General features: G+C 37.5%; 1 long non-coding RNA gene and 1 pseudogene across 3 annotated transcripts in view; one reads left to right on the top strand and one right to left on the bottom strand.

Moving 5' to 3' along the window:
* Positions 1-15,157, bottom strand: part of LOC131487729 (uncharacterized) — a 731,038-nt gene that overhangs the window by 223,362 nt on the left and 492,519 nt on the right. The window lies entirely within an intron of this gene.
* LOC131487728 (L-lactate dehydrogenase B chain-like) lies at positions 7,333-8,210 on the top strand (annotated as a pseudogene).

Here is a 15,157-nt window from a genome sequence, read left to right on the forward strand (position 1 = left end):
TATAGGGACATTTGTGGCTTTGTGGTTATCTAGCATTTTATTCTACCTCTTTGGGGGAGGACTCTTCTTCCCATAAGACACAGTCAGGTGGGTCTATTAATCAAGCTGCCAAGCACATTTCTGTTGAAAAAGTAGACACATTGCCCAAACAAGACCAACCAGACCCTCCTTCTTAGAATTTGAATCTTGGCAGACAAAGCAGACTTAAAATATTAAGAAATAATTTACACTAGCAATGCTCTTGAGATGAGTGAAGTGGTCATGAAACTGAGTCTATGTTATTTTATGAACTTGATTCTTCAACTTTTCTGATTTCTGTGACACCTCCAAGTCTGTCTGACAAATTCATTTTTGCCTTTAGGTGGGTTTGTTTTGCTCTCTACAAAAAAACCCCAAACAAAACAAAAACAAAAAACAAAAACAAAAACAAAACCCTAATTGCTACAAGACCTAGTTGTATGTTACTAACTGTGAAATTCAGCAAGTCACTTAGAATCTATAAACTTCAGCCTTTCACCTGACAAACGTGAATATATGTGTCCTTTAAGTCTCACAGAATCCGGACAGTAAAGGAGATTGTAAGTTGTCTGTGTTTTGCAAATAATATTCTACACGAAATTAAAAGATATAAGAATAATACGTTCTATGTGTTCTGCTTTTGCAAAGTAAAAACATGAAGAAAATAACATTTGTGTATAAACCATATTGCACATCACATACATATATGTATTTCTATCTATCTATCTAGTCATCTATCCATCTATCTTTATTAGTTAGGATAAAGAGAAAAATACGTGGAAGCCCAAAGGCAAAGCAATGAGACTGCCAGTGATGGTTAAGGGAATGTCAAAGGGATGAATGGAAGATATGAGGATATTTCCTAACACCAAAATTGTGTCTTCATTGCTATCGTTCTAATTCATCTGGATGAATGTGGAAATTGGAATACAGTCCCATGATATTTACTCCGGTTGATATGTTGTAATACAAAGAGATTGTAAGGGTAAATATTTAAAAATAAAATAGGACAAGACTGCAATAATGCCCCTAATAAGGGATTAGATTATGACCAGTGTTTACTGTAGATATTTTTGTCATCAGATTATCAAATGCATGCTATTACCACTCATGTTGTGGGTTTGGCATTTAAGAGAATAATAGACTTCTGTTTAGAAATCATGTTTGTCATTAAAATCCTAACAAGTGACAGCTGTAATAATCTATAGCCTATACATTCCAAACACAAGGTAAGTCAAGAATTTTGCCACCAGAGCAATGATCTAATTAGGACCTGTGTTCCTGGGCTGCCAGTAAATTTATGTTACTCTATTAGGGGATTTACCTTGAATATTCTTGGAAGAGAATACTGCTGTTACCCAGATGACTGGTGAACTTTCTAATAGTGATGAGGAAACTAACATTTGTGTCACCTCTTCTGGGTGTTGGAGAGTTTGCACTTTGTATTTACAAGCTTTACCCGACTGCCCCCTCACAATACCCCTGTGAAGTCCATATAATTAAAACTATTTTTCTGCAAAAACTGCACTATAACACCATGTAGGAGCCTCTCTATCACAAGCATAGAACTGCAAACTGCATCTCAGCACTAACTTTTGATAGATGTTGATCTGCAGTGTGACAAAACACACATTCTCTGAAGCGAGGCCAGTTACGCTTCTCCTTCTCAGACCTTCTCCCAACATGGTCATTGTGAAATATATCTGACTGATACTAGGGCCAAGATAAATGGGAAAAGTTTGCGCATTAGCTATAGGAAAGTATGAGATGACAATAATGATTCCATTTTAATATATAGGGACAAATACATTCTTCATAAGTATAGAAATGTAACTGTTCCATCATATCTCTATGGTATTAATTACAAACCTGTTGAGACAGTGAGGATATTGATAATGGAACTTAGAAATTATAAAGTACAATGCATATAAAATTTATAAAACTTAAAAAAACATATTTATCATGTCCTGGGAGCTGTGAAGGGACTGTAGATACGATGATTAACAAGACACATTCCCTATGCTCAAAAAACTTGTATAGTATCATTGTAGTTGCTATTGTTGTGTGTACTATTAGTTATATTTCCAATACTTTCGCTTTAATCCTCTATGTTATTAGATATAAAGTCAAGATTATACAGCATAGTGTTTATTTTCTTTTCTTCACTTTGGCCTTTGACTACTTCAATCACATTTATGCAGATGCGACCCAAATTCAAATCTCACCCTCTCTCGTGAGCTCAAGTCCTGTGTTTACAAAGTACATGCTCAACCTCTAAATAACCTGCTGATTCCTCAAACACAATCTACCTCAAATGGAGTCATATAATTCCCTTCCCTCCAAATGACAGTCACTCAACCATGAAAATATACATTCAATTTGGGTCCTTGTCGTCACCTAAATCAATCGTCAAGTCTAATGAGTTGGTATTCTTTCCGTATGTCCTTTCTGGCCTCCCTCATCCAGGATTCCATCACATCAACCTATTGTATATTTCGCAGTGTCCTTATATTCTTTCCAGCTATGGTTCTAATCATATCAACTATGCTTAAAAATATTGGCACTCCACAAAACATACTCAAATTCCTCAGTCTACTGTTGAATGCTTTCTGTCATCCAGCACCAACTTCTCATCTGGTTTATCTTCCACAATTCTTAATGTCCAGACCTCACAGGAAACTTATTTGTAGAATATTCCAGCACATTTCTTCTTAATCTGCTTAGGTCCTTCTTATGCCACTTAGGTCCTTCCACTCTCCACACACTTGGCAGCCCCTACTCACCCATCCAGGATAATCTCAAAATGTGTTCATTACTTCCTTTAAGCATTTCTGATTCTTTGCAGGTCAAAGAGCAGTTCTTTCTCATCTTTATTTCTAGGACCTTTTGCTATATTGTACTTATGGGTTATAAAATTAAAGGTATGTGTTTACATACCACATCTCTCCTAGCAGATGTAAACTCAAAGAAAAAATATGTCTGATTTATATATATATATATATATATATATATATATATATATATATATGTGTGTGTGTGTGTACATATACATATATATGTACATATACATATATATATACATATTTCAATATCATAGATAAGGAAAAGTATATAAATCACAAGTGTACACATGGATAAGTAAATATTCACAAAGCTAGCACACCCATGTAGCTAACATCAAGATCAAGAAATAAATTAGTAGAATACCAGAAGTCACCTCATATTCCCATTCAGTCTCTACCCTTAGCCTCAAGGAAATCTAAAATCCTGATTTATATCAATATAGCCTAATTTTAAACTTCGTATCAACAGGATCAAATGAATGTACTATTTTGTATCTGTTTTTTTTTGGGGGGGGGTGAGGAGCTCAAGTTTATATTTATGAGATTCATCCATGTTATTTCATGTCCTTGTAATTTATACAGTCTCATTACTGTATTGTTTCATTGCATAAATGTATCCCACCTTGTTTATCCATCTTTCTGTAGATGTACAATTGGCAAGTTTCCAGTTGTGGGATATTACAAATAGTGGTCCCTTCTTGGGTCAGTCTTCAGTTGCACATATATAGTGCACATATATAGTGCATTTCTATTGGCTAGATAGTGTCTGATGTATTTTTGTATTCTTCACAGCATCTAATTCAGTGCTCTGCTTGGAAAAAATGAACAAATGAATAAATATATATGCTATGTCCTTTCTCTTAAAATGATTTTAAATTGCCCATGGCCCATGCATTTTTGCATCCTGATGCATCAATGCTGTGTTCAGAATACACATATAACAAAAATTGGAGATATAGATAGATAGATAGATAGATAGATAGATAAATTTAATACTTGAAGGTGTATGTCATGAGGTAAGATCTTTTATTACCTAGAATTTGTCAAATTCTAAAGGAATATGTTTCTAAATTGTACCTGTACCCAAGAGAGAGCTAAGTATGAATGAGGTTTTTAGGGAGTGGCAGAACCTGGCTTATCACATTTTATGAGAGTGCACAAGAGAGGGATTGGGTATGAAGTTAGTTCTTATTAAGGTTCTGAAAAAGAGTATGAATAAAAACAATGAAATCAGCATTCATAATCAGATAAGCCTTTAGAGTTATATATTAATTAATAAAATAGAGAAACCTCTTATATAGGCATTTATTTACTATCTTAAATGTCTAAACAGGTGAGTCAAATTGTTTTAGTTTTATTCCTTCATTAACAGAGAAAATTACATACTTACAGCTATAAAAACACCTTGCTTAAAGAGTGAGGATCCTTCAAGTAGCAGAGTGAACATATATTATTATTTTTTTATTTTTTAATGTTTATTTTTGAGAGAGAGGGAGAGAGAGAGAGAGAGAGAGAGAGAGAGAGAGAGAGAGAGAGAGAGAGAGAGAGAGAGCATGAGCAGGGGAAGGTCAGAGAGAGGGGGAGACACAGAAGCCAAAGCAGGTTCCAGGCTCTGAGCTGTCAGCACAGAGCCCAATGTGGGCCTCACACTCATGAACTGTGAGATCATGACCTGAGCTGAAGTAAGACACTTAACCAACTGAACCACCCAGGCACCCCATATATCATTAATATAATGTGTTTTCTCTATGTTTCTCCCTCTGTCTCCCTTCCTCCCTTCTCCTTCCTCTCCTATGTCTCTCTCTATTTCTTTCCCTCTTTCCCTTCCTTTCTTCTTTTCTCCCTCTTTCCCTCTTCCTCTTTTTCCTCTGTTAGTTGGGTCTCCCTAGAAGTAGCTCTGACACATGAATGGCATGCAAGGATGTCTCTGAGAATTAAAAGGAAGAATGATAGCAGAATGGAGAAGAGACACATGGAAGAAAAAGCAGCTCAATAACACAATGAGTGACCAGAGCTCAATCCAGTGGGCAAATTGGGAAATGATGCAAAACAACTCATATATAACCCAACCAAGGGGTGAGGGAGGTGGGGTATTTATATACTAACCTGAGAGACACTGATAAACATTTTCACAGGGAAAGCTAATTCTCTGGCACTTCTAGCCTTCCACACACATATGCATCATGGACTTTAGCAGTTCCAGAAAATGGCCTCAGCACAGATACAGATACTAGCAGCTGGAAGTCAGCCGAGCCCCACTAAATAGCAGGTCTGAAGGAATATAAACAAAATGCTGACAGTAATTATTCTTTCATTCTTACTCTAGTCCTTATTTTCTTTGCCTCATTCCCTTATGTCTCTTTCATTTTTTCTGATACCACAGCCACCATAAAAGTCTTCACCTAAATATATCCAGGAGCATTTAAAAAATAAAGTGAAACTGAAGAAATCAAGACAATTGGAAAAATAAAAGTTAAAAAAAAAAGCAGATGGACCCAAGGTGGTATTATTACTCAAAATACTTTCCATTCAAGGGATAAGCCACAGATTCACAGGAACACTAGCCACCAATACCATCGGTAAACATGATAATCTAGAGCAGAATTAAACAATCCAGTTTTCCAGGAAAAGCACTTTTTATTAATACCAAGATCATGGAAAATTTCTACATCAAGCCCTCGATAAAGGGAGCACTATGCAATGCGGTAAACAATGTCATTTTCAAACTCCCTAGAGAAATACAAGGTTCAAAAAGCTAGAAGGAAATCGAACTTGAGGCCTTCAGAGAAAAACAAGCCTGAAAGGAATCATGTCCCTTTTGAAAAGTATTCTCCAGCTTCAAATTATGAAAAACAATACCTTCAGGAAACAGTTGTCACAACCAGGGATTTCTAATGGCATCACGGCAAAGTTGATAATTGACCTGAAGATGCTTCAAGAAACCACTGACCATCTCAATGACACATTGACCTTTGAATAGCCTCTAGAGAAGGGTTAGGGCAGTCAGTCCAAGAATTGAGGGAAACAAAATACAGGAATCAAAATCATTGCTGCTGTCATCATGTTGTCCAAGCATGACAGCTTCAGGGCCTGCCACCACTCTGGGCTTCAGGGACACCAAGAAAAAAAGGGCTGGCAGCAGTCCACCCCAAATGGAGTCACACAATGTCTCCAGCAATTAAGCCTGGTAGTCACAGTTTGATTAGACCAACAGTATACACTGGGCCTATCCGTTCATCACCATTGTATAGGCACTGTCACCCATCTCTGTCACCCTGGCCCTGCAATCTTTAGAGCTGCTACCATCAAGATGTTCTATATTTCCATGAATCTAACCGGCTGCACTCTATGCTTACCTTTCTAAACTTTTCACTCTCTTATCTTAAAACATGACTCTATAAGATATAAACTCATTTTCATCTTTAAACTCTTCCTTATCTCTTTCCTTACTTCCTTGCTTTAATGAAAGCTTTGCTTTTTCCTACAGATAGAATTTCCCATGATGACTATGTATTATAAATTTGAGGAGACAGTTTTCCTGTCCATTAAGCCATGATATTCACAGAGTGTTACTCCCCTGTATCAGTCAGGATAGGCTATAATAAGCCACAGTAACAAAGAAATTCTGAAATGGCATAGTGTGACACACTCATTCCTCACTCAAAACACAGTCTGATGAGAAGGTCAAAGTACTTCCCTCAAATCATCTGTTTCTTTGTGTTGTTCCACCCTTTTCTGACATTAAGATCATCTTGGCATCATTCAGCCAACAAATAGAGATAAAGCTGAGGGAATACATGCTATATATTTACTCATCCCAGTCAGAAAGCGACATGTTATTTCTGCTTACATTCCAATAGCCATACTCAGGAATATGGCACCAACCTAAATGAAAAAGCGGCTCTCAAATATAGACTCCTAGAGTTCCCGAGAAGAGAAAATAATACTGGTCAGTATCTGTGACAACTCAATATTCTGGTCAACAAATATCTATTTTTATCCTTTTTCCAATACATAGAATACACTCTTTATTCCTAAAACAGACTGGCTAAATTACCATCTTGCCACTGTTTCCACCTCAAAATCAGATTCTCCAGGTGATTTCCACTCCTCTACATCAAGTCCACATGTGGCTCCTTTCCATAAAGATAAAATATATGTCTCACTTCAATATACAATGATGATATGCACATCAGACACTTCCATATAAAAAGAAAGAGGTAAGGAGGAGACGCAGCTGGCATTGTCTTCTTTACATGACTCTTACAGCTGTTTCTCACTAGGCACAACAGCAACTCTTAAGGAAAAACTGATTGTGTCAGTCACAGAAGAAGAGTCAACCGTCCCAAACAATAAGAGTACTGTAGTGGGTGTTGGACAAGTTGGCAGGGCATGTGCCATCAGCATTCTGGGAAAGTCCCTGGCTGGATGATTTGGAAGTGAACTTACCCTGGTGGATGTTTTGGAAGATAAACACAAAGGAGAAATGATGGATCTGCAACATAGGAGCTTAATTCTTTAGACATCTAAAATTGATAATTTTGTGACAGATAAAGATTACTCCATGACTGCCAATTCTAAGATTCTGGTGGTAACTGCAGGAGTCTGCCAGCAGGAGGGAGACAGTGGCTCAACCTGGTGCAGAGGAATGTTAATGTCTTCAAATGCATTATTCCTCAGATAGTCAAGTGCAGTCCTGATTATATCATAATGGTGGTTTCCAACCCAGTGGATATTCTCACATACATTACATGGAAGCTAAGTGGACTACCCAAGCTAAGTGATTGGAAGTGGGTGTAATATGAATTTTGCTATATTTCACTATGTTATGGCTGAAAAACTTGGCATTCATCCCAGCAGCTGCCATGGATGCATTTTGAGAGAACAAGGCAACTCAAGTGTGGCTACGTGGAGCAGAGTGAATGTGGCAGGTGTTTCTCTCCAGGAACTGAACCCAGAAATGGGAACAGACAATGACAGTGAAAATCAGAAGGAAGTACATAAGATGGTGTTTGAAAGTGCATATGAAGTCATCAAACTAAAAGGATATACCAACTGGACTACTGGATTAAGTATGGCTGATCTCGTTGAATGTTGAAAAATCAATCCAGGATTCATCCAGTGTCAATGATGGTGAAGGGAATGTATGGCACTGAGAATGAAATATTCCTGAGCCTTCCATGTATCCTAAAAGTTCAGGGGTTAGCCAGTGTTATCAACCAGAAGCTGAAGGATGATGAGGTCACTCAGCTCAAGAAAAGTGCGGATATCTTGTGGGACATCCAGAAAGACCTAAAAGACCTGTGACTTCTGGCTTCTTGGCTGTAGAAATTTAAAACTACAATGTGATTAACCATGAGCCTTTCTTCAGTTTTTCATCCATATACTTTGATCAGTTTGCTTATATCTTCCTAAATATGTGAATCTGGGCTCACAGAATTGAAGTCCATGCTTAGTGCTTACAAATGAGCACTGAACAAATAAAATTAACTATCATAGTGTGCTTCTGAAAGAAAGGGAAAGAAAGAAAGAAAGAAAGAAAGAAAGAAAGAAAGAAAGAAAGAAAGAAAGAAAGAAAGAAAGAAAGAAAGAAAGAAAGAAAGAAAGAAAGAAGGAAGGAAGGAAGGAAGGAAGGAAGGAAGGAAGGAAGGAAGGAAGGAAGGAAGGAAGGAAGAGGTAGGGAGACAAGGGGAAACCCATAGCAGTCATGGGTCCATAGTAATTTTGAAATTTAGGAGAGCAGACAATGGAAATTGTCCTTGTTTGAGAGGTAGTGGAGATTCCATGAACTGGGTCTATTTTTTAGAAAGATCTATTTTGGTCATAGCTCTTCATGACTTCAAGCTCTTCTCTTGGGAAGTATTCTCCTTCCCATTACCATACTTGGCCACATCTTACATAGGGATTAATGTGACCTCCTTGAGGCAATGCAGACTTAAAGGCTGCCTCTTGATTATGAGAAATTAGGAGACTAGAAGTTGTTTTAATAGCTTGAACAGCATTAGAGATTTTCAGTCTGGTCTTGAGGTTTCTCTGGCAATATATTTCCAAAAAAAAACTTGTTAGGCTTGGGTTTTGTCCTTTTCTAGTCCATCCATGGTCCAACAGCCATATCCAAAGTTCTTTCTAGATAAAATACTTGAGCCGTGAATTTCCCTATGTTTAATTACTATTACCTTGGTCTCTTGAAATAAATATAAATACAGATCATATAACCTGTCTCATCCTCACCCTGAAACATTCTGATATAATGACAAGCTGAATTAGGTGTTGACACTCAATAAAAAAATCCCGTTTCTTACTATTTGGAGTCAGAAAGAAGTTTTTTTGACCCTACCAGTTCTCCAGTTTTTTTACTCCATCTATTCCATTTCATTTTTTCAAAAAACTAGCCAAATTTTCATTATGTCCTCCTTTTTTTAATAATACTTTGCCAAATGTCATCCATAACAGCCCACTCACATGAATTACATGATTTTTTTCAAATTTCATCCACTAGACTTAGCAGGTCAGTTAGGTGAATGATCCGCCTCCGAAATGTTACCAAAAGTGACAATCTTCCAAATGTTTTCTCCCAGCATAACATGAGGTACCTTCTTCCAATATCATGTCTTCCCTGTTTGCTTTCTACCACTAAGCCAGGGCCATACATTTGTGAAGACTTTTTTGTGGTATCGATTCACTTCTGCTTAAGATCAAAGATACCAGCTGCTGAACAAGTATTCACACTCTCAGTGACTTAATATAAGTTTAGTTCTCTCTTCTGCCATATTCAATGGCGAGAGTTAGGATTTCCTGGCAGCTTCACTGCCAGGATTTCCTGGCAGCTTCACTTAGTTCACTGAGTCACTAAGTGGTGACTCAGATCCTATTGTCTTCTATTACAGAATCCTGTTTCCATCCACAAAACTGGGAAGAGAGATGAAGGGTCAAAGAGTTTTCAGTGTTTTGAGAATTCAGACCTAGGAAGAGTCTATATAATATCTGCTCACATTCACTTGATCACAACTAATCTTATGACTCCTAACTAAAGGCAAAGAAAATTGGGAAATCTAGTTTCTCCATGCCTAGGAAAAGGACATAAAATTGATGACAGATTCAGCCAGTGTCTGTTACAATCCAACCTTCTGGTCAATAAATATCTGTCTCAATATTCCTTTCACACATAAGAAATTCTCACTCAAGTACCCAGTCTCCATTCAGCCATTGCCTCTGGCTAAATGGAATCACGGAATCTGGCTTTCTGGAATCAGTGCATGAGGTCCAGCCATCTCTGTCATCTTCAGATGTGGTTTATGATGATCCTATAAACTTTGGACTAAAAGGATAAGTTATCTTCTCCCCACCCACATACACACCACATCTGGAAGTGAAACAGGGATAGGATGTCAGCAAAAAATACTCCCATTTACAAAGGTGAAGAATGAAAAAGTCACCACTCTTACCACTCTTACAATTCTGCATTGTTGCTGGGCATACATAGTAAAAATCTCTACCCTAGGGTTTATGATTCTTGCTCTTGGGACACACTTCTTGCCCACTGGTCTCCATGGGCTTCAGGCTCCTCCCTTTGGGAGTCTTTTTATTCTTTTTTTAGAAAAAATTTAATGTTTATTTACTTTTCAGAGAGAGACAGAGACAGAGACAGAGACAGAGACAGAGAGTGTGAGCAGGGGAGGGACGGGGAGGGACGGGGAGGGGGGGGGACACAGAATCAGAAGCAGGCTCCATGATATGAGCTGTAAGAACAGAACCCAATGTGGGGCTCAAACCAAGAACCATGAGATCATGAGCTGATCTGAAGTTGGACGCTTAATCTACTTAGCCACCCAGGTGCCCCAGGAGGCTTTTTATTCTTAATCACACCACTGCCCTGTCCAACAAATCAGTTTGAACATTTATTTTCTGAAAAGTGACTCGAAAATCAGTCTGTTTCTATCTTTTGGTCTTTATGTTTTAGAGTTTAAGTTAATTCTGAAAACGTTCAACTGACCTATGGAGAAAAGAAATCAAAGGGAAGATACACTGGCTACTTAATCATCTCATTAAAAGACTGAAAACATCATTTCTTTTTGTCTACCGATGGGCAGAACTCAGTCACATGGTCCCATCTAACTGTAAGAGAGGATGAGGACTGGGGTCACTCTAAGTGATCAAGAAGGAGAAATGGGATTGGTTAGTCAGTCTCTGAAACTTTTCCCCAGTGTCTTTTTTTTTAATGTATGTTTTATTTAGTTTTGGGAGAGGGAGAAAGTGTAAGTGGAGGAGGGGCAGAGAGAGAGGGAGATAGAGGATCCAAAGTGGGCTCAATGCTGACAGCAGGGAGCCCATGTGGGGCTTGAACTCACAAACCATGAGATCATGACCTAACCAAAGTCAGAAGCTCAACCAACTGAGCCACCCAGGTGCCCCCATGGTGTCTTATAAAACATCTTCTCCTTGACAGTGATAGCTATTTCGCTTGAACATTTCCTCTCTCCTAGTATCATCATTCTCAGTAGCCCTCCTCTTGCCTCTCCTAAAACAGATACTTTACCATTTTGAAAATTCTTCCTTATTACTTTATTGTCCATTCACGTGGTCAACCCACTCAGACCACTGGCCTCAACATTCTTGAGCTCCTCAACTCTGATGATCTTCTCCAACATGATACCTCAACCACCCAATCTCAAAGTCACATACTAGAGCTTACCATCACCTGAAACAGCTTCATTTCCAAAATCATTAATCTCACTTCTTTCTATCTTCCCCACCCCACCCAACACTATGGCTCAAATAACATCAACTTTATATTTCTAACTACAAAATTTCCTTCCTAATTCATCATTTAGAATCCACTCTTAACCCTTTACTCCAGTCCCTCTGCTCACAGCTCCCTATTCCAGCTTGTTTACTCAACTGACCTCTTTATACCTAGACTAATAATAACTCCCTTTACTTTTTCCCAATCCAATAATCTTGCCTTTTTACGAATGCTCTCATTATCCAGTTTAGGTTCTTTGGTTCACCATTTCAAAAATAGTCTTGCTAAACACTTTTTCCTCTCTATTATAAACCCACTTTGAAGAATATCAGCCCTAAATGAAACTAAGCATTCCCTTCCCTTCTGCTTTCACCCAAGCAAGTGAACAAAGCTTAAGAAAACTACACAGAAGAACAAGTTGATGCTACAGTTTTTCCATGATCTTCAAATCGCAAAAGGCCCTAATGTGTGCTTGAAATAAGTCGCTTCTCTAGACAACAAATATTTTCTACTTTCCACAACAATTATGTTAAAATTTTGTGCTTCCCACAAAACTCTCTGTAGGTCCTCACCTCACTCTCACTGCCTGATACGAAGAGAAGTGTCTGACATAAGATAGGAAGCCTTCATAGCTCACTACCAGTTCATATGACTACCTTCTTCTTGCCCTGAGCCCCTTTACCTCTCTCTTACTATAACGAAGCTGTGTGCTTCTCTTGTAGATGGCTCACCTATGCTTCAGTCTCCATTCTTATCGAACTTCATAGGAAATAACCTATTCCTCCCCATATATTATTTATCTCACCATTAATACTGCTCTTTTCTCAATTACATTTCATTCCTCTTATCTGTCTTATCTGAAAATACAGTAAATAAATTAAAACATTCTCATTTATAGCCACAGCTTCAATCTGATGACTGCTAATCCTTCTCAGGGCTTCGATCCACATTATCTCCATCTACCCTCTTGACAATTTACAAACATGTTGAACTGAACACATCCAAAACTGGAATCACTAGCTATTTTATACTCTAAAATCTTTTTCTGTTTCTTCCTCTCTCAATGAATGGTTCTATGTTTATCCTTTTCTGCATATCAAGTGCCTAGGAGTCATATTTGATGGCTCCCTCTCCTTTTCCACTTGCATTAACAAATTCTGAATGCTACATCTAAACATACCTTGAATACTTCTATTTCCATTACCACCACCCTGGCCCAAATAACCTCACATCTTTCTGGACTATAAAACACTCCCCTTCCTCCTTCATGGTTTTGAACTCCCCACTCTCTGTTTCTCTCTTTACATAAAATGGTGATCCAAAAATCTGTTTCCAGTCCTGGCTTTGCCACAGTATGACATTCTGTACATTGTTTAAAGTTTCTGAAACTCAGTTTTGTACCATTTAACATATGAAGGTGAATTTATAAATTGTCTTTCACATCTAGACTTCTAAGACTCTTAAATAAATGTCTTTGTTATGTGCCAATAACAATCATAATGAGCAATTCTGAATTCATATGGAAAAATCTAATCACATTTCAGGGTCAAATATAAAATCCTAAACAGTGAGAAAACATACATGCACACACAAATAGAAATCAAATAAATAAAACATCAAACCCTTCTCTGGTTTCTTGTTGTTAGCTCACTTAGTTCTCCTATTGCTTGATATTCTAAAGAGACATACTTTATCCAAATTTTATGTTCCTGTAAAAAAATTAATATGAATATACTATCAATTTTCCCATTGGATTTTCAATTATTTCCTACAATGTTTGGCATGCATTTGAGTGGCATGCATGAAAATAAAACTTGTCCTGATTTGTTTTCCCTTTGGTGGATCTGGATGTTATCCCAGAACATGAAGCACAAAAGGTTAAGAGAGGTAGTAAATGAAATATAGATGAAAGATAGAAATTGTTCATACAGCTTAGAAAGAGTTTATCTCTAAAAATAGCTGCCTATATTAAAAAGAGATATTCCTAAATCAGTAGCTGCTAATAGAGCTAGATCATTAGAAAGAAATACTTTTGGTGTATCATAAAACTTGGAATAATAATGCAGCACTTGGTTAAACTAATAAAGGTACATTAGGGTATGTGAAATGGGAGAGTTACTAAAGAGAGCAACTGCTATTTTATGACCAAAAAGAGAAGGAAGCAGAGAGCAGGAATCTTCCTGTAGCAGAAGCCAACATTTTAAAGTGTCAACTCACCTCAAGGCAAGAACAATCTTCATTCTCCAGGGGTGGTTAATAAGAAAGTCTTCACCAGTTAGGTTCTGATGAATAAGTATAACCCCCTGGGAATGGGAGCTGAGGAAATGATCAGAAAATGTCCCAAAATCAGGCCTTCAGGAGACAAGATAGTTTCTGGGGCATCATCCTGTTGGGAGTTATACAAATGAAAACTATGGTACTTATGGACTTGTCTGGGCTAACATTTCTTTTAAATGTATATCATGTAGGTCATTTCCCAGGTCCTAAACAATTTCTCTAAATGGTGGGCCAGTTCCTATTAGTGGCAGAGCAGGGGAAGCTTTTTCACTCAAAGAGCTTTTGCTTGGAATGTTGAGTTTGGATTTCCACTGCCAAAATCATGGTGGAGAAGTCCAATGCAGAGCTCTTTCTCTCTCAGGGCACCTGGATGGCTCAGTTGGTTGAGTGTCTGACTCTTGGTTTTGGCTCAGGTCATGATCCCACAGTTCAGTTCATTGGATCAAGCCCTGCATTTGGCTCTGCATTGATAGCATGGAGCCTGCTTGGGATGGTCTCTCTCTCCCTCTCTCTCTGCCTCTCTCCTCTTCACATGCACACATTCTCTCTCTCTCTCTCTCACAATAAATAACATTAAAAATAAATAAATAAATAAATAAAATATAGATCAGACAATTAGAACAGTGCCTAGCTTATAGTAAGCAATTAATAAATATCAGTCATAATTAATCTTTATATTCAGGGTTTTCTAAGTATGGTTAACATAGTAAAGTATCTAATAATACAGTTGATCTTCATTTATTTTTAGATTCCATATTTGAAAAGTCATCTTTATGCTAAAATATATTAGTAACTTCCAAATCAATACTTGGGGTGTTATTCAAGGACATATACAGAGTAGGCAAAAAGACAAAGAATAGAATGAATGTACACATTTCCAGCTGAGGTCTAAAAAGGTAATGCTCTACCCTCTTGTTTCAGCTCTCATACTGTAACCAGTGTCTTTTTTGTGGTCTACTAAATTCCACATTTTTCACATTTTTGTGCTTTTTGTTAGTGATTTTTCTGTTTAAAATGTTCCCCTAAATGTAGTGCTGAAATGCTTCTAGTGTTCCTAAATGCAATAAGGCTATGCTATGCCTCATGAAGAAAATATGCATGTTAGATAAGCTTCATTTAGATATGAGTTACAGTGCTATTGGCTCTGAGCCCAATGTTAATGAATCAATAGTATTATGAAATGAGGTATCTTTCAGCAGAGACAGACATAAAGCAAGGTTATGTATTGATTGACTGACAACAATATTACAAGCAAAGGCTCACAGGACTCTAAATC

Source organism: Neofelis nebulosa, chromosome 10 (assembly GCF_028018385.1).
Source record: "Neofelis nebulosa isolate mNeoNeb1 chromosome 10, mNeoNeb1.pri, whole genome shotgun sequence".
Taxonomy (NCBI): domain Eukaryota; kingdom Metazoa; phylum Chordata; class Mammalia; order Carnivora; family Felidae; genus Neofelis; species Neofelis nebulosa.